The sequence below is a fragment of the Peromyscus californicus genome, unplaced genomic scaffold, assembly GCF_007827085.1.
Source record: "Peromyscus californicus insignis strain IS unplaced genomic scaffold, ASM782708v3 Scaffold_19__1_contigs__length_69161282, whole genome shotgun sequence".
In the NCBI taxonomy this organism is placed as follows: domain Eukaryota; kingdom Metazoa; phylum Chordata; class Mammalia; order Rodentia; family Cricetidae; genus Peromyscus; species Peromyscus californicus.
The window spans coordinates 31,221,770-31,244,706 of record NW_026294491.1 but is presented as its reverse complement, the minus strand read 5'-3'; the positions used below and the strand labels follow the sequence as shown (position 1 = coordinate 31,244,706).

Below are 22,937 nucleotides of genomic sequence, written 5' to 3'. Positions count from 1 at the left end.
AGAGAAAAGAGTAGATGAAAAAAATGCCACAAATGTGCTACCAGAGTTGTTTTTGATGGCTCCCTGTATTAGTCAGTGATTTCTAGAGGAACAGAAATGATAGAATTAATATATTATAATATATTAATATAGTGTATATATACACTACATAGTGTATTATATATAATACATTATAAAATTATATATACTATAATTACATGTGACTTACATAGTTATATTATATATGATTGTATAATACATAACTATATTATATATATACTTTATATATATATAATATATATATGAGGATTTATTAGAGTGGGTTACAGTTTGTGTTCCAGCTAGTCTAACAATGGCTGTCTACTAACAGAAAGTCCAAGAATCCAGTAGTTATTCAGTCCGTGAGCCTGGATGTCTCAGCTGGTCTTCAGGATATTATAGAATCTTGAAGTAGAGTCTAATGCCAGTGGAAATTGACCTGCTAGCAGAGCAAGCAGCCAGAGAAAGCAGGCTTCCTTCTTCCATGCTCTCTATATAGGCTGTCAGCATAAGGTGTGGCCCAGATTAACGGTGGATCTTCCCATGTCAAAGATCTGGATTAAAGATGTGTTTCTACTTCAAATGATGAAATTAAGAGAGAGCCCTCACAGGTGTACCCAGCCGCTTGGATTTTAGTTAATTCCAGATGTAGTCAAGTTGACAACCAAGAAATAGCCATCACATGCCCTGTACACTGGGGAAGTTGATGCTGTCCATGACATACTACTCTAAGATATATGCACTGTAGATGTAACCAACCATCTTATTAAATAAGAAACACAGAACCAATGCAAAGAAGAAAGCCAAGAGATCAGAACTAAGAGCCTTACCCGTCTGCTGCAGCTAGCCTCTTCAGCCAAGAGACCTACTTCCTGTGTTTTTGTCTTTTTGTTTTTTAGACTTTTTGTTCTGCCTTCTCATTGGTTGTAAACCCAACCACATGACTGCCTCATCACTGCCTGTCTGTACAGACCTCCAGGTCTTCTATGGTTGGTATTGAGATTAAAGGCATGTGTCTCCAATGCTGGCTGTATCCTTGACCACACAGAAATCTACCTAGCTCTGCCTACCAAGTGCTGGGATTAAAGGCATGTGCCACAAACATGTGCCACAAACGCCCAGCTCTGCTACAGCTCTAATAGCTCTGACCCCCGGGCAACTTTATTTATTAACATACAAATCACATTTTAGTACAAATAAAATATCACTATAATGCACCTTGGCATGTGAGAAAATATGAGAGTCAAGAAAGTCACCCCCACCCTTTCTCCTATGGTGAGGTCATGAGATTCTCCTGAAGAGGTTCCCTCTTTACAGCCAGAGTAATGCCCTTAACCCTGAAGATATGGGGACACAGAGAAGAATCTGAACCAAGACGGCCTGCTTAACCACCCTGTTCATTTCCATCGGGTTATACCTCTGTGTCCATTTGTATTTATTCATGACCGTCCACTCTTCATAGGCTCTAGCATGGAAATATATAAACTCTTTCCTCGGGGCTTCATTTCCTGCTGAATGTGGAATCCTTGTTCTGAACACATCTTTATGCCTTTCCCTTTTGGTCTGTCCTTGGTCACACTGGTATTAGCCACAGACACAGCATGGGTGAAACAAAGGTGTTTCTACTCTCCTGCAGTATGATGGGGTAGACATGGGCCAGGGAAAGCTGCACAGAGCCGGAAAAGGCTTGGTAGTGAACTGATGAACATGCATGGGAACAGAAAGGCAGAGAGTATTCTGAGCATGTACAAGATGGCACAAGGCTCAGCACTGAAGGCAGCTCCGGGCAGTAGGACGGGGCCTGGCTGCTCTGGAGAGGTGCATGGATAGGGAGGTGGCAGGAGTTCTGGAGGGAGAAATCAGAGTGGGACACGGTGACACACACACCTCACCTGGAGGACACTCGACCCTGAAGGCAAGGGGGATCATTGCACACTTGGGCAATGCTATCTTTTGTTTAGCTTTTAATTTTACTATGGAAATGAGATAATATACACAAAATAGACTGGTGTAACTAATGTTTTCTTGCTCATTATCCAGATTCATTAATTATTAATATACTATATGGCCAACTTTATTTCATTTATATTTTTCCGTTGCTTGCTTCTTGACTGCTGGATTCTTTGAATTAAATCAGTCCTATCATTTAATTTGTCAGGGATTCAGGATGTATCTTTAAGAGAAAAAAAATATTCCTTTTAAACATGCCATAATCTCATTCCTACATTAAAAATGTACAATAATTTCATAACGGGATCTGCTCTAGTTTCATTTCTATCGCTGTGATAAAGTACCCTTGACTAAAAGTGGCATTTGGGAGGAAAGAGTTTGTTCAACTTGTAATTTATTGCGGGTCATAGTCCATTATTGCAGGAAGTCAAGGCAAGAACTTGAAGCAGTTACATCCATACTCTAAAGCAGGGAGGAACAAATGTATCCATGCTCTAAGGAAAATGAGGCAGAGAAGCAGACAGTCTCAATCTCAACAGGCTAAGGCTGCTTTATTGGAGCGGTGAAGGGCCCAACCTTTCCTCAAGATGAAGGTGGAGTACCCTTAGAGGGGCTGGGATGGACGGACAGACAGACACACACACACACACACACACACACACACACACACACACACACACACACACACACAGAGAGACAGAGAGACAGAGAGGAGAGATACCAGGAAGTTACAGCTATAATGGTTAGGCTGGGGCTAATCAATTCTTTATGACTTGGGGCTATTGTCCAATACAGGCTGATTCAATTCATCATGACCTGACGCTATTACCCAAGACGTGCTGCCTGCTCACTTCTGTTTTCAGCTAGCTTTCTCATTTCTTGCCCTGTCTGGGGAATGGAGTCACCCACAATAGGCTGAGCCTTCCTATATAAACTAACAGTCAAGCCATCCTCTACAGACATGCCCACAGGCCGTACTGATCTAAATAATTCTGCATTTGAAGCCCTCTTCCCAGGTAATTCTAGGTTGTGGAAAGTTGGTATTTAAAACGATCACAGAATCTAATAATCAGCCAGGTTTTGAATTTTGCCACATGGCTCAGCAGTATCATTTGGCAGTGGTGTTAAACACTGAGGTTAAACATTCAGATTTAAACATTGCTTTAGCTGATAGGTCTTTTAGGTCAAGTGAAATTAGTTCCATCCCCCAACTTCATGCATACCCATATATCCTTACATCTTGAAAAGACCAGGTAATGTGTTGTCCTGCCTGAAGCATTTGAGCAAAGGTATGTTAGGGTACTAGTGGATATTCTCCTGCAAAGGGTAGACTGAAGAGAGCTAGATGGCCTAGCAAAACAGCAGGAAAACAAAGGTAGTCAGAGTGGGAAGAAGGTGCTCCAGTAGGTCTGAGAAGGATTTAAAAGTGGCTCTGGAACTATCTGAGATGGACTGGAGGGAAAACATGAGCTAGATGAGGAGTTAGCTGGTAATATGCTGCTTTCAGGGGAAGCTCATTGCAGGACAGGTTGAAGCAGATTTGGGATGGATGCAAGGGAGGAGCTGGATGTCGGGGAATGAGTGGATAAAGGACTCCCTTCCTCTTGAGACAGGATCTTGTCATATAGCCCAGACTCATGAGCCTCCTCCAGCTCCCACTTCCCAAGTGCTGGGGTTACAGGTGTGCACTACTTTATTGGGCCAAGTACTACCTCATCAAAGAAAAACTAAGACCAGCAAAATGTAAGGAGGTTTACCTGATGAAGACAAGGTTCCTAGAACCAGAACACAATGCTTCCAAAGGTCCTGTGCTACAACAGGTGCAGGATGTGTTTATGGACAGAGGTAAGGAAGTGTCATAGAGAGATGGAGTAGGAATCTTAAAAGTTCTTATTAATAAAATCAAACCTGAGGCCAGTTATTGTGCTGAATGCTGGAAGATCAGAGAAGCAGAACAAGCCACAGCTACCTCAATTCGCCAGTTCCTCAGCTGATCCCGTTTCCTCAGACTGGAAGCCTCTCAGTCCTCATCCAGAATGAATCTTAGCTGAACTGCTTCTGGAAAGTCTGAATGCTTAACCATCCAAATGCTTCTAGTTTCTGGTCTTCATGCCTTATGTATCTTTCTGCTTTCTGCCATCACTGTTTCCAGTGTGGCCTTGAACTCAGAGATCCAAGTGGATCTCTGTCTCTAGAATGCTAGGATTAAAGGTATGTGTACCACCATTTTCTGGCCTCTATATCTAGTGGCTGTTTTGTTCTCTGACCCCAGATAAGTTTATTAGGGTGCACAATATTTTGGGGAACATAACACCACCACAGAGAGACAACTTGATTGGCTGGAGTTAGCATTAATTTTTACATGGACATGGTCTGGTCAGGTGCCAACCTGTTATTGGCTGAAGCTCAACTGCTAGGTTTGGCCGAGACTTAGTTGCCTGGTTACATGGTTATTCTTGGTATAGTTTGTTCCCACATCATGCTAGCATATAGTTCACAATGTATGGAGGCTACCGAGGGCCATAATTTGTCACCCAAGCATGGAGATTGTTTCATTTCAGCAACTGTGATGGCAATGTATTCATTTAAACAAAGACTGAAAGAAAACACACACAAACACAATCCCAAAGTGACTTACATGAAAGATACGCTCGTAAATGCTGATCAACTTAGATAAATTTAGGACTGACCTGGCTCCGTATTGGGATGCCAGCACCTTTTGCCTTCTTCTGAGGTCTGCTGGTACAAAATCACTCCTTACCAATTTTATGGGCACCAGTGAAAGGAGACAAGGATGCCCGGGATTCTTCCTTTCAAGGTTGTGGGGGTCTGGGGTTTTTGTTTGTCTTGTTTTCAATGCTAGAGATCAAACGGAGGGCCTTCTACATGTTAGGCAAGTGTTCCCCTCCACCTCAGAAGAGTGACATCCCCGTTCCTCTTTAAGGTCCTGACCTGCAGTGTGTTCACATCTATTCTGGTAGAACTTAGTCATGTAACTCTATCTACCTGCAGGCAAAGTGGGACATGTTATCTGGTGCTCTGCTAACCTTCTGGGGGTGCTATTGCTAAAGGGAAGAAAGCAGGGAAAGGAGGGAGAGATGGAGGGCAATTGCGAGGACTGGATGAAGTCTTGAGGGAATGTATTTTATCGACACAAGCACAGCCATATCAAGGACCACAATGCCTTAGAACCACGAGTCAGGTCGGGGCTCCTAGGACTGGTGTTAACGTATCAGTTGACCATACACTGAAACCCGGGTGTGCAGAAATTGTCAACTGCAACCTCCTGGTCTGGGATATTGACACTGTACATAGGCTGCTTGAAGAAGTCAGGTGGGGAAGGGTGATTTGTTGGGAAAGACATTGGAAGAAAATGCTGCCGTGAGGTTGAAAGGCGGAGGAAGTCCTTCTCTTGGTTTCTGCTGCTGTGTTCTACCCTGAGGCTTTAGTTAAGGAGCAAAAACAGTTCCACAGAGAAAGCTGCCTTGAGAAGCAGGCAGCGAGGCAGATCTGATCACATTAGTAAGAAAATAACCATGGGGAATGACTAATCTGAAGCCATAATACATGTTTGTGTGGCTTTCTTCGGCTCTGCAGGTCACCTTCTAGGTGCATATCTACGAAGCTTCATGGGGGACAGCTCCTAACTCTGAGTACTTGTTTGCAAAGACTGCCAAGTGTTTATGAACATAATAAATGACTCCCGTGACGGGGAAATGATCCTACTGCTCTTCCGAGAGTGAAGAAGACAGAGCTGGGCACTCAGTGTTCCCGCAGTGATCCGTCATTGTCAAGGTTTGTGCAGAGGCCCTGGTGTCCTACTCCACAACTCTGGCTGCAAGTCACTCCTCAATCTGTCATTCGGTGAGAGCAGCAGCCCCCTTAGAGACTATGAAAATCTAACATTTGTGTGTCACAAATCTCCTGATGTTGAAATCCTCTTCTCCATGTATTAGGATGTGGGGCCTTCGGAAGCTGAGCAGGTTTCGAAGGTGGAGGCCTCACAAATAGAATTAGAGTCCTTAAAAGGGGTTTATCAAGAACTCTTTCTGCTGTGTGGAGATACAAAAAGAAGTTTATGACCAGATGAGAACCCTCATCATAACTCTGTAATACTGGTACCCTGACCTCAGACTTCCTGGCCATAGAACTGTGAAGAATGAAATCCTGTTGTTCTACATGGATCAATCCACAGTATATTGTCTGAATGAAAAAAAAGAAAAGAAATAAAAAGGGAAAGACATGAGTGCTCCTAGGTATGGAGGAGAAGTTTATTGTAGGTATGAGAGAGATCATAGCCAGAGGCAGAGACATCTGGGAGAGTCCAGAGTGAACATGACCCTGAGCTGTGAACAGAGGGAGAAGGGGAGAGAAGAGAAGAGTTAGCAACCAAGAGGGTGGTCTGGACCAAGAGACTGGCATAGCCAAAATGGCTGAGTTATATAGGGGCCAGAGGAGCTGGAGGGAGGGAAGCCCAGTCCGACACCTGGGCTGGAGAGTTCAGTGTAGGGAGCAAGGTATGCCAACCAGGAGGGCTCTGTGGCAAGTAGAAACTGAGGGATGCTGGGAGAACATGGCTGCCATTGTCCACTTTGGTATGTTAATGGGCACCTCAGTTAGCCATTTATCCCAGGCTTAAGACCTAACATGGTCATATCAGCCTAACTAACCAAGACATCTGATCCAGCCATATGGCTTCATATGAAGATGAGGAAACACAGGAACTGAAGGCAGATGGTAAGTCAGAGTACGACCTTTTCCTGAGTATCTACTATGTGCTGGCTGTTCCCTACATGTCCTTTACTAAAGCCTCTAGGTACTTTGTGTACCTTGTTGGAAGCATTAATATGCACAATTTGCTTACTAGGCCCAATTCCCTAAGCTATTATTGGTTGAGATTTAACCCGAACCCCAAGCCCAGCCCACCGCATCAGTCAGGAATGGTCAGGTGATGCTGTCATGACAGACAACACAGAGCAACAAAGGTCATTTGTGGCATGTGCTCCACAGTCACCATGGATTCTCTAAGGCTCCCCCCCGCCCCCCCGCCGTGGACTTCACACTTGGGATGAGCACAAGAAACAGAAGGTTTCACCCTACAGTCCAAGAGAGGAGAAATAAGGGCAAGTCTTACTGGCCCTAAGTAGCATGAGTGATATTTTGCACAACTATGATCCTGAATGAGGTTATGAACCCCAAACCCAGCATATTCCTTATTTAGCTTCAAAAATTATCAGTTCATGGCCAGTCTTGTTATATCTAAAGTGCATCCTGATTGTCCCACTTGAAATCATCTTGATGCACATTTCTATTCCCAATGAGTCATTCCATCCATGAATATGTTGAACATCCCAATATTTATCTAGAATGTGTGTGTGTGTGTGTGTGTGTGTGTGTGTGTAGTTGCGTGTTGTGAGTAGAACTGTGTCTTTTGAAGGATGTGTTGAAGTCCTGGTGCATGTGAACATGCCCTTCTTTGGGAAAATAGTCCTTCCTGACATAACTGAGCTAAGGTGAGGGTATGTGGAATTTGGACATGTTGAATGTTCCCTTGTAAGAGGAAGGGTGTTTGGATACCAAAATTTTTCTTTTTCAGTCATCTTTCTGTTACTGTAACAAATACGTAAGATGATCAACTTATAAAGAGAAAAGGCTGATCATGGCTCATAGTTTTGAAGGTTGTAGCTGGTGAGTAATGGACCACATCACTCTGAGGCCTATGGTGAGGTTATTCAGCCCAACACAGCCTACAGTAGCAAAACTGTTCACCTCGTATTCATTATGTCAAAGTGAGGAAGAAGACCTTGCATCCAGAGAGACCTTCCAAAGGCAGGTCCCCAATGGCTGAAGATGTCACACTAGAGTCCTTCTGTTGAAGGTTGTACCACTTTCTAATCACTGCTCCCTAGGGACCAAGCCTTAACTACATGGACTTGTGGAGATACTTAAGATAAAGACTATAGTGGAGACACCAAGACACAAAGAGAGAATGTCACATTGTGATGACAAAGAGGCTGGAGTGATACGTCTTCAGCCAAGGAATACCAAGGATTTCCTGTATTCTCCAAACCTGGGGAGACAGGACTTGACAACTTACACATAATCTTCACTAGGAACCAACCTGGATCAGACCTAAACGGGCTTTCTTTTTTCCAGAACTGTGAGAGACTAAATTTCTATTCTCGTTATCTAAGTTAAAAATTAGGTGTTTTTTCTTCTTATGTTACCTCTTATCCTCAAAATCCTTACAGACTCAGTCATATGAAGTTATGACTTGGTACTTACTTGGTACTCAATAAAAATGGATCATCAGTGACAGCAGGTGCCTCTCTCTCTCTCTCTCTCTCTCCTCTCTCTCTCTCTCTCTCTCTCTCTCTCTCTCTCTCTCTCTCTCTCTCTCTCTGTGTGTATGTGTGTGTGTGTGTGTGTATGTGTGTGTATGCATCTATGGCATGTGTATGTATGTTTTTATGTGTGCATATGCATGTGGTGTGTGTGTCTGTGTGTGTGTCTGTGGCATATATATGTGACGAGTACATGTCTGGGTATGTGAGTGTGTGTGTCATAGATCAATGACATGTGTCTTCCTCAATGACTCTTCACTTTGTTTCCAGGACCCAGACAAGAGAACTGAAAGTTTTAGTAAAGAAAAAGATGTAATGTAGACTTTGGCCTCAAACAGACCAAGATTCCATCTCAAAATGGGTAGTATTAGACTATGTGGCTTTGTGGGACTTGCTTTTTTTCTTTTTTTAAATGGACGTCTTACATTCCGAGAGATTATTATGGGAAATAGATGGAATGGTGCCTGAAAATGTTGACCTACTGCCCAGCACATTGAAACATTGCCTCTAGTTTGAGTAACCAAAGTGGGCAGACAACCCCATTGCTAAACCCATTCCTGCATTTAACCAGTATCCTTCAAGTATTGACAAGACTGCCATGTTTGCTCAGAAAGTGGGAGATGGCACCGACTTCTCAAAAATCAAGTTGAAAATATTCTAGCTGGAGAAGCTGTACCTTGACAGTTCAAGGGCAGAATATGCAGAACACAATGTAATATAGGAATATTTAAAGTTTGGAATGTGCGTGTATGTGGTGGGGTGTGTGTGTGTGTGTGTGTGTGTGTGTGTGTGTGTGTGTGTGTGTGTGTTAGCTTGTACACAAAATCAAGAACTTCTTTTATTTGTAGAATCAACCCCCTTTACAGAATTACAATGAGAGCTGGCAGAGATCTACACAAATCTTACAATGGGAGTTGACCCAAATTTTATATTTAGGAAATTATTTTAGTACGGCCTCTGTCTTGCTGGTAAACTAAAAATAATAATAAAAAAAATAATGCTAACTAATAATTTTCTAGAGACATTTTCATGTAACACTTGCAAGGTAGTGAGAAATGAGTTATAATCCATATCGCTTTCTCTATTTTCTTTTTCCTTCCTTTTAAAGTATGTATTACTTGGACAGAATAATGTTTCATTAAGACATCTTCATCTGATGGATTAGGTCTAGTTATGGGAGCATCATTGAGGGGTTACTTACAGAAGCATGGACAACTTGCCAGTGACTATAGCACTGAAGAAAATGTTTCTCCTTCACCTGTAATCAATAACTGTCTGTACTTCCTCAGGTAGGGTTAGGGTCTTGTGAGTGCTTTCTCACTCTGTGATGGAATATTGATGAGTTTACTATGGGACTGATATTTTGCAGGTAATCATAGATGCCATAAGTCAATTAATACCATGGCAATATCATGCTTGGAAGAAAATATTTCATAGCACTCATCTGCTTCCTCCAGCTCTTACATCCTTTCTGCCTCCCCTCCTGTGACGGTCCCTGAACCTTGGAGAGGCTGATGTGGAAGCTCAATTTATGAGTGAGCCCTAATGATTTTCCGTGTATCCTCTTCATACAATACTTGCAAGTAGTAAGCAGAGTTATCATCTACTGCACTTTTTCAGTTTTCTTCTTTCTTTCTTATTTTAAGCATATACGAATAATACATAATAATGAGTTTCATTGTGGCATGTAATGGTTGGTCCAAAGAGTGCTTATTTTCAGCACTCTGAAAAGTTATGAGTCTCTATATTGATCACCACCTACTTCAAAAAGTAACTTCTCTGACCAAAGCTGATAGTAACATAATATAAAAAATTTAGTGTAAGTATAAATATTTAGATTATTTCACAGGTATATGTACACTTCCAAAAACAACAGTAATAGCTTCATGACCTCACCAGCAATGGACTTTTGATAAGGTTTAGAGTAGCATGACCAAATCCTCTCCTGTGGAGCAGGCCTCAATTCTAGTCAGAACAAAGTTGGTAACTCTCATAACCATCATACCACTACTGTACCAGTGGGCACATCTTGTCTGGTAGACCAGTAGTATATCACCAAGGGGGCAACAGTAAAGAAAGACTATTGATGACATTTCTCCCCCAGTATCCTGCATAGCACTTCAAGCATGGCAAATGTTGACCATCATGGAGGAAATTTTTTTCTCAATATTCACTTGATTTTTCTGTGCTTGTAATCAAACTATGTGGCATCTTTAGCAAAATAGTTGTAACATCTAGTTCTAGGTAGGCAACCAAGAGCAATGGGAATGTCCTGTATTATTTTGAAGGCCTCAGAGGTTTCCATGAAAAACAATTCATTGGGAGGTAGTTCACCCCTGGCACACAACCTTTCATTTAATAACCCATGGCTTCTGGGAACCATTGCGTTTTGGTTTGGGCTTTGCTTTCACTTTGAGATAGGATCTCATGGATCCCAGGCTAACCTCAGACTCTCTGTGTAGCCAGGACTAACCTTGAACTTCTGATCCTCCTGTCTCTCACCTCCCCAGTGCTGGGATTATAGGTGTGCATCACCAGCTCAATTCTGTGTGATGGTGGGGACTGAGTCCAGAGATTCCTGCACACCAGCAAGCACTCTACCAACTGAGCCGTGTCTTCAGCTAGGAGCAGCTTTATCCACCCAAGCAGGGTACCACAGGGTACCAGTACTCAAAACAAAAATTAGCTCACAAGTAGTAGGGTATTTTTTTATGTATCTTAATTACTGGTTGATACTCCTCTTCTTCCTCATCTCTGTTTAAACACTTCCACACCTAGTATTTCCTTTTTCATTTCATATCAGCTACATTTTACTGTCTTTATCCCTGCATTAAAACCTCTTTCACCTGGTCTCCAAAGCGAGTACCAGGAAAGGCGCAAAGCTACACAGAGAAACCCTGTCTCGAAAAACCAAAAAAAAAAAAAACCTCTTTCATACCTTATTTTCCTAGTTTCCTGGCCTACACACACACAGACACAGACACACACACAGACACACACACACAGATACACACACACGCACACATACACACGGGGGTGGGGGGAGGCATACATGCACTCGTGTGTGTGTGTGTGTGTGTGTGTGTGTGTGTGTGTGTGTGTGTGTGTGTGTGTGAATGTAGGAAGTTAGGATCTGCCGACGAGAGAGAACATGGTGTTTGTCTTCCTGAGCCTGGGTCCCTGAAATAGTGTATTTTCCAGTTATATCCACTTTCTTGCAAATCTCATCATTTCACTTCCTTACAGCTGAATAAAATTACATTGCATATACAAGTTTCCATTTTCATTATCCATTCATTACTTGATGGACATCCTGTCCGATTTCATTTCCTTATTCTTGTGACTACAACAGCAATAAGAATGTCTGTTTGGGCATGCCTGTGAGAGATGTTAGGTCCTTTGTGTACATTCCTAGGAGTGGTATACCTGGATCATATGGTAGTTCTGTTTCTAGTTTTTTGAGAGACCTCCGCCCTGATTGATAGCGTGGAAGCATTGCTTTACATTCCCATCAATGGAGAATAAAGGTCCTACCTTCCCCACATCCTTGCCAACATTTGTTGTTCTTGGTCCATTCTGACTGGGATAAGTTGGAATCTCAAATGAATTTGTATTTCCCTGATGCCTAAGGATGCTGAGGGCTTTATAATATTTATTTAAAGCTGGGCAGTAGTGTCACATACTTTAATCCCAGCACTCAGTGGGCAGAGGCAGGTGGATCTCTGTGAGTTCAAGGCCAGTCTGGTCTATAGAGCTCTAACTTCAGGACAACCAAGGCTGTTATACAGTAAAACCCTGTCTTGAAAAACCAATAAATACATATATATATATATATATATATATATATATATATATATATATATATATATATAATTAAATTTGTGTCTTTTTCTTATCTGTGAACATATGGAAAAATATTTAGAATGTAGTTAGAGATTGTGCTGGTTTACAAAAAGTAGTAGCTGTAGGTTATCTTCCAAATCATGGGTAATTGGTTTAGATTTCTGGTATCAAGCATGATTTCTCTCTTGTTGAGTGGGTCTTAAATATAACCAGAGAGATGTTGGTTACCACCAAGGTATGAATGCCACTGCTGCACCTTTAGGGTTATCATGCCATACTGGTTATGGTTGTGGTTCATAGGCGTCATCACTGGGTAGGATTATTGGTTGCTTCCTTCTAGTACCATGAAAGCTAGTCTTCAGGGAGTAGGCTTTCAGGTCACTTCCAACTCATGGGCCACTTGGCCCTGTGTCTGAAGTGCATGGTGTCTTCAGCCATAGGAACCTACCTTTCATCTTTGGGAAACAACCAAGGATAACAGAAATAGCCTGTAATGTTCTGGGAGTTTCCTAGACAACACTGATCAACAACGCAAAATAGGGTTTCTCATGCTCAGTGCTGGGGTTTTGTTAGACAATCTTTGCCTCTTGGAGGGAGCATTGTCATCCCAGATGGGAAAAAATATCTATGTTTATACACCAACTTACATGTATTATTGGTACATTGTTAACAGTATGATCCTTATGACTTTTTTAGACATCCTTACTGTAATTTTACCCTCTTCCTTCCTTCTTCTGTATTTATCTTCCGCCTCTCCCTAATTATATTTGCCCCCTTTGCCCATTTTCCCAATCAGATTACTTGTACCCTCTATTCCACTCCGTATTGCTCTGCTCCCTGCAATGGTCCACTTTCACTTTCCTGATTTCTGCAGTTCCTCCAGCATATATACTTACATCTGAAGATTTATAGCTATGAGCCTCAGATGGAAGAGAGCATGAAACAGTTATCTTTCTAGGTCTGTCACCTCCTTCAACATGATCTTTTGTAGTTCGATCTACTTACCTGAAAAGCTCATGATCTTATTGTTCTTTATAGCTGTATATCATTCCATAGTATACACGTCTCATGTTTTCATTATTCATTCCTTGTTTCAGGAATTTAGGTTGTTTCCATTTCTTAGCTATTGTAATAAAGTGGCAATGAACTTGGCTAAGCAGGTATCTGTGGAGTGTGATGTCCAGTCCATTGGGCATATGCCAACGAGTGGTATTGCTGGGTCATATGGTAGATTTATTTTTAGCTTTCTGAGAATTCCTCACACTGATTTTCAGAGTAGCTGGGCTGGTTTGCAACTTCACCAACAGTGAACGAGGCTTCCTTTCCCCCATGCCCTCTTCTGCACTTGTTGTCAATAGTTTTGTTCATGTTTGCCATTCTGACTGGGGTAAAATAAAATATATTAAAGTTGTTTTGATTTGCATTTCTATAATTGCTAGGGATGACAAACATTTTAAAGTTATTTCTTAGAACTCTTTATTTTGTTTTCTTGTCATTTAATTTTTTTAGTTCCTTGTGTGTTACAGATATTAGTCTCCTGTTAGATGTCTAGCTAATGAAGACTTTCTCCCATAATGTGGGTGATCTCTTCACTCATTCAACTCCTTGTTGCCCCTTAAAAGCATTTTGATTTCATGAAGCTCCTTTGTCAATTGACAGCCCCATTTTCTGAGCACTGAAATCATACCAATAAAGACTTAGCCTGTTCTTCAAGTGCCTTCCTTCCTTTTCCCTCTACAGATTGTAGTCTTGGGCCTCCCATGAAAGTCTTCAATTCATCTGAAGTTGATTTTTGTGTGGATGAGAGATGGGGATCTAATCTAATTCTTATATGTGTGGATATCCAGTTTTTCTAGCACCATTTTTAAAAAGGTTATTCTCTCCTGTGTATATTTTTGGCATTGATATCAATAATCAGATGGTTGTAGTTGTGTACGTTTATATCTGGGTTCCCTGTTCCATTTACCCATGTGACAGTTTTCACGCCAGCACACACTGCTTTTGTTACTATGACTCTGTAGTGCAGCTTAAGTCTGTTGCGGTGACATGTTGTTGAGCATTATTTTCTCTCAAGATTGCTTTTGCTATTCAGGGTTTTTTGTTTTGTTTTGTTTGTTTTGGCTTTTTTGTACTTACAAAAGAATTTAAGATTTTTTTCTATTTCTGTGAAAAATGTCGTTGGAATTTTTATAGGGATTACACTGCATCTGTAGACGGCCATTTTCACATTGACCTTTCCAATCCATGAGCATGGGAGATCTTTCCATCTTTGAGTATCTTCCTCAATTTCTTTATTCTTATGTTTTCCAAGCTTTCACTTCCAGGGTTTTTTATTTCCTTAGGTTTATTTCAAGGTACTTTCTTTTGAGGCAAATGTGAACAAGACTGTTTCTCTGCCTCCTTCCTCAGCGTGTTGGTTACTGGTGTATAGGACACCTACCGACTTCTGTGTGTCAATATTGCATCCCTCCATTTACTTAAAATATTTATGAGCACTAAGAATTTTCTAGTGGACTTTTAAGGCTTGCTTTTGTATAGAATCCTACCATCTGCAAATAGAGACACTTTGACTCCTTCCATTCCATTTATATCTCTTTTTTGCTTCTCTTGTCTTATTGAGCTAAGACTTTAAGTACTACAGTAACAGTTGAGAAAGTGAACACCCCAAATTGCTCTTGACTTTAGTGGGAATGGGCTTTCACTGATTGGTGTAATATTGGATACATTCCCTCTATTCCTAGTCTCTTCAGTGTGTGTGTGTGTGTGTGTGTGTGTGTGTGTGTGTGTGTGTGTGTGTGTGTATGTGCCTGTGTGGTTTTGTGTGTGTGTAATCATTAAGGAATATTTTGTCAAAAGCCTTTTCTTTTCTCTATCTGTTGAGAAGATCATGTGATTTCTGTCCTTGCATCCATTTATTTGATATCTGCATTTATTACTCTGCATATGTTGAACCATCCTTGCTTCTCTGGAATAAGGCCAACTTGCTAGTGGGGGAGCAATCTGTCTGTAATGTTCCTGAATTTTGCCCTCCCCTCCCCACTTTTGAGAAATTTACACCTGTGGTCATTAGGGCAATTAGTTTATACTTTTCTCTAGGCCTTCTTCTAGTTGGGTGATTTTCTTGGATAATTATTGATTCAGTTCCCCTGAATGTTATGTATGTGTTCAAATTATTTATCTCATCTTGGTTTAATTTTGCTAAGTCACATGTATCTGATACAATTATTTAGATTTCCCAATCTAGTGGAATATATGTGTTTTAAGATATGTCCAAATGATTTTTGTAGTTTTGTCAGTATCTGGCTCCCTTTTCTTCTCTAGTTTTGTTCATTTAGGTCTTCTCCTACCCTCTCTCCTTTTTTTTGGCTAAAGTTGGTAAATCTTGTTTATTTCATCAAAGAACCAATTATTTATTTTCTGGATTCTTTGTATTATTTAAATTTCATTAATTTCTACCATGGTCTTGTTACTTTCTTTTCATCTTATGGTTTTGGATTTGACTTTTATTCTTCTTCTGGGGCTCTAAAGTATATCATTAAATTTTCTGCTTGATAGCTCTGGCACTTATATGCAAGTATTTGCATCTACAAATTTCTCTCTTAGAACTTATTTCATCATAATCTACTGTTTTGATATGTTCTTTTTATTTGCACTAAATTCTAAAAATTTTAAAATTTCCTTCTTGATTTCTTCAATGATCTATTGATCATTCAGTGGTGTGTTCTTTAATCACCATGAGTTCATGTGTGTTCTGGGGTTTCTCTTGCTATTTATTTGCAGTCAGTCTATGGTGATCAGAGAGAATACATGGGAGTATTCTAGTTTTCTTATATTTGTTAAGACTTACTTTGTGTCATATCTTGAGAAAGTTCCATGAGCTGCTGAGGTGGGTATTCTGCAGTGTCTGGATGGAATGTTCCATAGATGTCTGTTAACTTTGTTTGATCTATGATGACATTGTTTTCAAAGCTTGAGGACAATCTTATTAGAATTTAAATGTTTCTAGTAAAATTTTAAAAATGTATTAGAATTTGGCTACCCTTCACCCAGGGAAGGCAAACTGTGAATGTCAGCACCTGCCTAGAAGAGAATAGCAGAGAAGAAAGGGTTTAAAACCCGTGTCATTTTAACCCCCATAGAAATCAGACACATGGTGGGCAAACGTTCACATGCTGGGAAGGGAATGCTACATAAAGAGAAAGGAAACCAAACATGTTTGGGAAGCCCACAGTGTTTGAGAAAGTGTACTTGGAAAATAAATGTAAAAAGAAAAGGGGGGAAAAGTTATGCTTTTCTGATCATTTAGAAAAATGGGTAGGCGTACGAAGGTGCATGGCCATGGCTACTGCCACTGATGCCATTTAACTCAGATGTTTTTCCTGCTTTTTTTTTTTAATTGGGATGATCTGTCCACTGGTGGAGTCAGTAGACTTAAGAGTGGAGTATTGAAGTCACCTGCTACTCTTGTACTAGGGATAATTTATGACTTTGTATGCCAGAGTATTTGTTTCATAAAATTGGGTGCACTTGTGTTTGGCACCTATGTGTTTAGAATTGTAATATCCTCTTGATGGATGATGATGAGGGAAGGTTCTTTTCTGGTCTTGCCTGGTATTCTAAATGACTCTTGTAGGTTGGTACGTCTGTCTCTAATTTTGGGGAAATTCTATGATTTTGTTGAAAATATTTTCCATGCTTTCCCTCTTGTGCCCATGATTCTTAGATTTGTATGTAATGGTGTATAGAATGTAATGACAAGTCTTTCTTATATATTATTAATTGATATTTGTCTTTGCTGGAATGTTCTGATCCCTTCACCTTGCCTTCAAGCTTAGATATTCAGTGCTTTCCTTGACCCATTCTAGTGGTGAGGCTGTCCAGGGAAATTTTTATTTGTTTGTCTGTTTATCTATTTCAGTTTGGGTTTTCTTTGGTGTCTTTACCAGTTTATGGAAACCTTCTTACATATATTGCATCATTTTTTTTTTTATTTCATACATCTGGTTTGTGTGTGTTTGTTCTCTTGGAATCATTCATGTGTTTCTTTTCTTCTTTTACTTCTTTAAGCATGCTTATAATCATTTTGGGGGGATTCTTTGTCTGGGATTTAACCTAGTTCATTCTTGCTGGAGGTCATTACTGTGAGATTTGTAACTTTGGAAGGTGTTACATTGCTGTGACTTTTCATCTTTCTCATATTACTGGATTGGGATTTATGCTTCTGAGATTATTTTATTACAATTATTTTATCAGCTGTGTTCTTTTCAGCTAAAGGTTTTGCAATGTGCAAAAGAGTTGAGGTGTTTAATTCAGAAGTTAGATATTAATTACAAGAGCTCTGGGTGCCTGGTGAGGCCTCTGTAGTACACAGAGTATAGTATTAACTACAGGAGCGACCAAAGCTGTTGAACATGCTCATTCTACAAATGCCACACTATCCGGTTAACAGCAGTTACCTCTTTGATTTGAGTACCTGATGACGGATACATAAACAAGGATAGGATGTTGTATTCTAGGATTTTAGTTATTACTAAAAGCAGACAGAAGACTACACTGCCACATGCCACTTTGGCATTGCTGCTATGGCACACGCGCAAATCCAGCGGCTTAGGAACACAAATGTATTTATTTCCTTACCTCTCTGGAAACCAGTAGCTGGGCAGCATTTCCTCTGGATTTCTGGGAAGAACCTGCTTTTTATCTCTCACTAGTCTACAAGTCAGAAGCCCATCCTGGTCCTCACTGGGCTATGGTGGGGCTGCCAGCAGGCTGTCTTCTCTCTAGAGTTTCTGGGAGAACCTCTCCTTGCATCTTCTTCCATTTCCACAGCCAGTGATGGCTCGTTGGGTCTCTTTTTAGACACATTGCTCTCTGAATGGCTCTTCCTTCTCCCGTGGGCCATCCGGGCCCTTGGAATAAGGCTGAGCCTGCCCAGCCAGAAAAAAAAAAATCCCTATTTAAAAATTTTCTAATCAGCAACTGTGAATTCATTGCAACCGCAATTCCCCCTCACCGTGTGCCTCTGTTACTTGTCTCCTTGATGTGATAAAACACACTGGCAAAAGCAACTTCAGGGAGAGAGGGTTTATTTGTACACAGTTCCAGATCCATCATGACAAATAAACCATGTTGGCAGAAGCTTGAAGCAGCCGGCCATGGTCATAGTTAGGAAGCAGGAGATGATGGGTCCAGCTCAGCTAGGTGGCTTTCTTCTACTGTGGTCCAGGACCCAAGCCCAGGGCCTTGTGACACAGCCTTTTGGGTTAGTCTTCAGCACCTCAATTAAGTCCATCATGGCCAGAGGTTGACTTAATCTAGACAGTCCCCCCTCCTGGGTATGGCTGGAGGCTTGTCTCTTAGGTGATTCTAGATCCTGTCAAGCTGATAAGATTAGCCATCACACCATGCAGTCTAACTTAATTACATGGCCCGTGGACCAGGACAGGCATGCTCAGGGGCCACTGTGCTGCCTACTGCGGACTGAACAACATTCATTTCCGACCTCCTGATGGTGCTTGTAGGGTTTCCGTGAAGAATCGCTGCTCTGTGCATTATGATGTTTGGCATTTTCTCAGCTGTCTCTTTGGTTCTTTGACTTGAATCATTCATCCCCTTGGCCTAATGGTCCTGAGAATCTTTGAAGGCTATTTCTACATCCATCCATTTATTCCATATACATTTATTAGACACCCAGTGTGAGCCAAACACCATTACCAACCACAGAGATAAAGCATTAACCCCATAGAGGATGCCTCTGTTTTCATGAAGCCTAAAAGTAAAACAAAAGCAAGTAAAACATCAGCATTCTAAATGATGTAAGGAAGCATTCCGTGGTTGTTTTGTTCTGTTTGCTTGTTTGTCTTAAAAGTTTATTTTTTTAATTATTTTTATTTATGTGTATGTGTGTTGGTGTGCCTGTCTGTGGTATATGCACATGATTGCAGGGGCTCTTGGAGACCAGTCCCTGGGCTGGAGTCACAGGTGATTGTGAGCTGCCTGACGTGGGTGCTGGGAACTGAATTTAGATCCTCTGGGACAAGAGTGCACTGATCTTAACCACTGAGCCATCTCTCCAGACCCCTTGATTGTTTTTGTTTTTGTTTGTTTGTTTGTTTTTCAAACACACAGAAAGGTGTGATCAGGGACATAATCTCTAAAGAGTTAGAATTTTAACAAAGGCCTAAGATGCAACCATAACGATTTTTCTCTGAGCATGGAAGTTTTCTAGACAAGGGCAGCTGTTAGTACAAAGGCAGACACCAACAGAGTTTGTTGAGGGAAAGAGGAAGGACCCTGGTGTGGCTGAAGGCAGTAAGAAGCACACCAGTGGAGGAGGGGGTTGGTAGTAGAAGACAAAGCTGATCAGGTAGGGGTCCCAGGGCTGTGCAGGGTGTTGATTTGTCCCGAGAAGTCACAGGAAAGTCTTTGCTTTGCTTTTCTGGGATTGGAAGACCTGTGTCGAGCTGGCTGATGAAGCTTGGGTTTGAAGTAGTACCTGGATTGCTGTGGAGGATTGTGGGCTAACCTAAGGAAGCTCCAAGTTCAGCTGGTATCCAGGCAGGAGGCAACTGGAGGTTTGTGAAGACGAGAAGGGAGAATATGCTTCTGAGCGCATGTGGAGACATCACTGACAGGGTCACGGGAGGCAGGAGACATGCTGGCCTGTGACGAGAGACCGAGTGGATTGTCATAGTGGCCAGTGGGACAGCATGGCCATCTATCCTTGCTCTTGTGAATGCTTTGTGTCTTCTGGGGCAGGGAGGGGATTGAGAACCAAATAGTCAGCTTTGAACAAGCTGGAAGTACTGAGATGGGATCTGGCTCCGGAGGAGAATGTATGTTGGGGTCCTGGCATGTTAGGGATAGATTTGGACTGGAGGCATCACTACAATGAGCTGATATTTAGAGCTGATGTCTGGATGTCCTCTTTGGGGATGGATGGGTGAGTGAAGAAGTCCTCAGGTCCCTCAACAGCCAGCCACCTGCCCACTCACGCCTCTGCCCTGTACTGGGTCTTTTAGCAGAGAGTAGGAAATATTATACCTTTGTTCTGTCTGCACCGAATTCAAAGAAAAGCTCTAAGTCAGAAATCTATCAGCCAGTCCCATACTGACAGCTTCCTGGGGAGTCCCATAGGTCCAAGCTGAAGTGGCTCGCTTGATCCCCCTGTTCATACCTGTACAGTCCCGAGCCTTGCCCCTCGTGGTATGTCCCTGGGCATCACTTAGGTTTAGTGGGTCTTTGCCTGAGAAACTGCAGGCTCCTTTGTATAGGGGAAAATTCTATTCTCAATGCCTGGAGCATTCTGAGGCCTTGGCAAAGGGTGGCTCTGGTCCCCACTGTTGTCATATGATGAACACGAGCATGTGCAACAATGACAGTATTCCTGTGCCTGAATCGACATGTTCCCATGAGCATCTGTCACTTACCTTAGGGAAGAGTTTCTGTTGTGTCCCCCCCCCCCAAGAAGCTCCCATCCATTTAGGATGTCAGAAAATCATGGCTAGGAGGTGATGAGACATGTTTGGAATGATACATAGCTGATTTCCTCATATGAATGTTTCAGAGTGGGTTTGAACAAACTCAGACAACTCCGGTGTTACCGAGCAATATCCCCTCATTGCTCAGCACAAGGACCATGCTGTATAGGTCAGTGAGACCATTGCAGCAAGCCCCAGAATAGTAGAAACAGATGTGTTCATCACTATTCTAAGGGATGAGATGAGGGATACTGCAAGTCCAGGGTCCTTCCCTTACCATGCTTATGGAGAGATAGAGAATACCTAGGAAAAAACATATAAATTTATCAAAAATGACAAGTGGAGGATGTGCCCTGAAGTAGAATAAGATAAACATGGGGTTTAGAAAGAGCCTGGGAGAACTGCATTAAGTACCACACGACGGAGAGGGCGTTTGAACACAGCTGTGAATGGTGTGAATCTAACTCTCAGATTTCCATCGGGGGAAACGACAGTGCAAAGGCCCTGGGTAGAAACACAGCACTGTTCTAGGAACTACAGTGGCCCTGTGGCTGCAGAGAAGGACGGAAAATGGGGCAATGCAGGTGGGAAAGAGACTGCGCTGCCCATGTTTGTTTTGAGTAATGGGAAGTACTAAAGTCTGGCAGCCGATTGTGGTGACCACATTTCCTAGAGATGAAAGGGGCGGGGTGGGTGGTAGAGGGACTGTGGTACAGGCCCCTGCTGAGGAGGCTGTGGGAGACCAACTGGGAGACCGGCTCCCACATTTTACCCCAGGGTACTCTTGAGGAGAGAGGGATAAGAGATTTAGATAGAAGGATAGAGGGGAGAGAGACAGATAGAAACACAGGATAGCCTCGGGAGGGCCTGGATCCTTATCCACTGGTCCCTCCTGTCTCTCCTAAAGGGATTCTTTTTAATAGGAATCCAAGGGGTAGACTAAAATACCTCCCCCTAGCTCAGCCAAGTGTAGACCTATCCAATCACCTAGAAACCATGCACGTGGTCTAGTAATCCTCTAATGCAGCTCTGCTGGGTAAAGCAAGCTCAGATCTCACTAGGAAATCCTTGTGGGCCTCCACAGGAGGCACTGGGCTGTTCCTGGCTACAAGAACTTCTACACACACACTGGCTACAAGAACTTCTACACACACACACACACACACACACACACACACACACACACACACACAAGGTTCTTCTTTCAGCCATGAAAGGTAAATCATCTCTGCAGATCCTGAGTCAGGCCAGGTTTAGAAGAGAATTCCGTGCCTACCTCAAGCCTCCAGCTCAGGCTTTGCTGACTCTGCAGCTAACCCTGTTCTTTCCCCAGGATCTCTTTCCATAGAAATCACATGAGGGACTGAGATGGGGAAAGGGTAGTGTTTCCAATTTTTTCATAAAATAAGAGCCCAAATTCCCAGGGACCAGAAGAAGTATTTCTAATCTCTGGTTCTTGAAATGGCCCTGGAAAAGCATTCACCTCCTGCAGGTGCTTGACTCTAGGACTCTGGAGGTCTCTCTCCTTCCTTGCTGTGGGCCCATAGCAACTTAATTCTGGTAGCAAAGACATACGTTCCTGTGGATACTGATGTTCAGGAGTTGCTCAACTTTCTGTTATGTGCTGATCTGTGCACTCTGGCCATCAGAGAAAAGCTTAGGGCCCAAAGAGAATTTGCAGGTGGGACACATTCATAAATTTTGCCTCAATGCCGACTTTGTGCCAGTCTGTCACACAGGCTCCTGGTGTACATCAAACTTTAGGGGCAGAGATCTTTTGCCTGGGGGTAGTTTGCCGCCCAAGGGACTCAGCCCCTCAAGCAGAGCTCCTTCTCTGCCTTCCCAAGCACAGCTTCAGCCATGGCCAAGAAATCAAAATGTTCATCCGAGAAGCCACTGCATCCTTGTCCATCTCTTCTCAGCCTTCCTTCACAGTCACGGTAAAACATCCCAGGAATGAGAAATTCTTCTCTGTTGTACTTATATTTTAGTTGAGTTTCCTTCATGTATGAGTTCCATAAGTATAAGCAGTTTACACCAGCATCTATATTTCTGTGTAATTAAATGGTTTTATAGCTAAGGTTATAATTGTATGCCAATAATGAGTTTTCAGATGCCACTGGACTGCATACCAGGGAGCTGAAGAATTCCTGTTGTACGGTGATGTAACTGTCATCACAGCCCAGCTCAACACATCCCTTGTGTGCGTGTGGGACTCTGAAAATAAACCTACTGAATTACCAGGGTGTTAACAACAGAGCCTGTAACACAGTCATATATCATACTTCATACTTGATAATAG

At 42.1% G+C, this 22,937-nt stretch overlaps 1 protein-coding gene across 6 annotated transcripts in view; it reads left to right on the top strand.

Annotated features, from left to right (window-relative positions):
* Window positions 1–22,937, top strand: part of Gpr45 (G protein-coupled receptor 45) — a 96,619-nt gene that overhangs the window by 26,202 nt on the left and 47,480 nt on the right. The window contains exon 2 of one of the 6 annotated variants that reach the window (XM_052744992.1): window positions 5,566–5,763. The exons of 3 other annotated variants lie outside the window; for them this stretch is intronic. The gene's annotated coding sequence lies outside the window, so the exon portion shown is untranslated. Of the gene's footprint in view, window positions 1–5,565; window positions 5,833–5,870; window positions 6,706–22,937 lie in introns of those variants that run through there. 2 more of the 6 variants (XM_052744990.1, XM_052744991.1) reach the window with 2 other exon arrangements.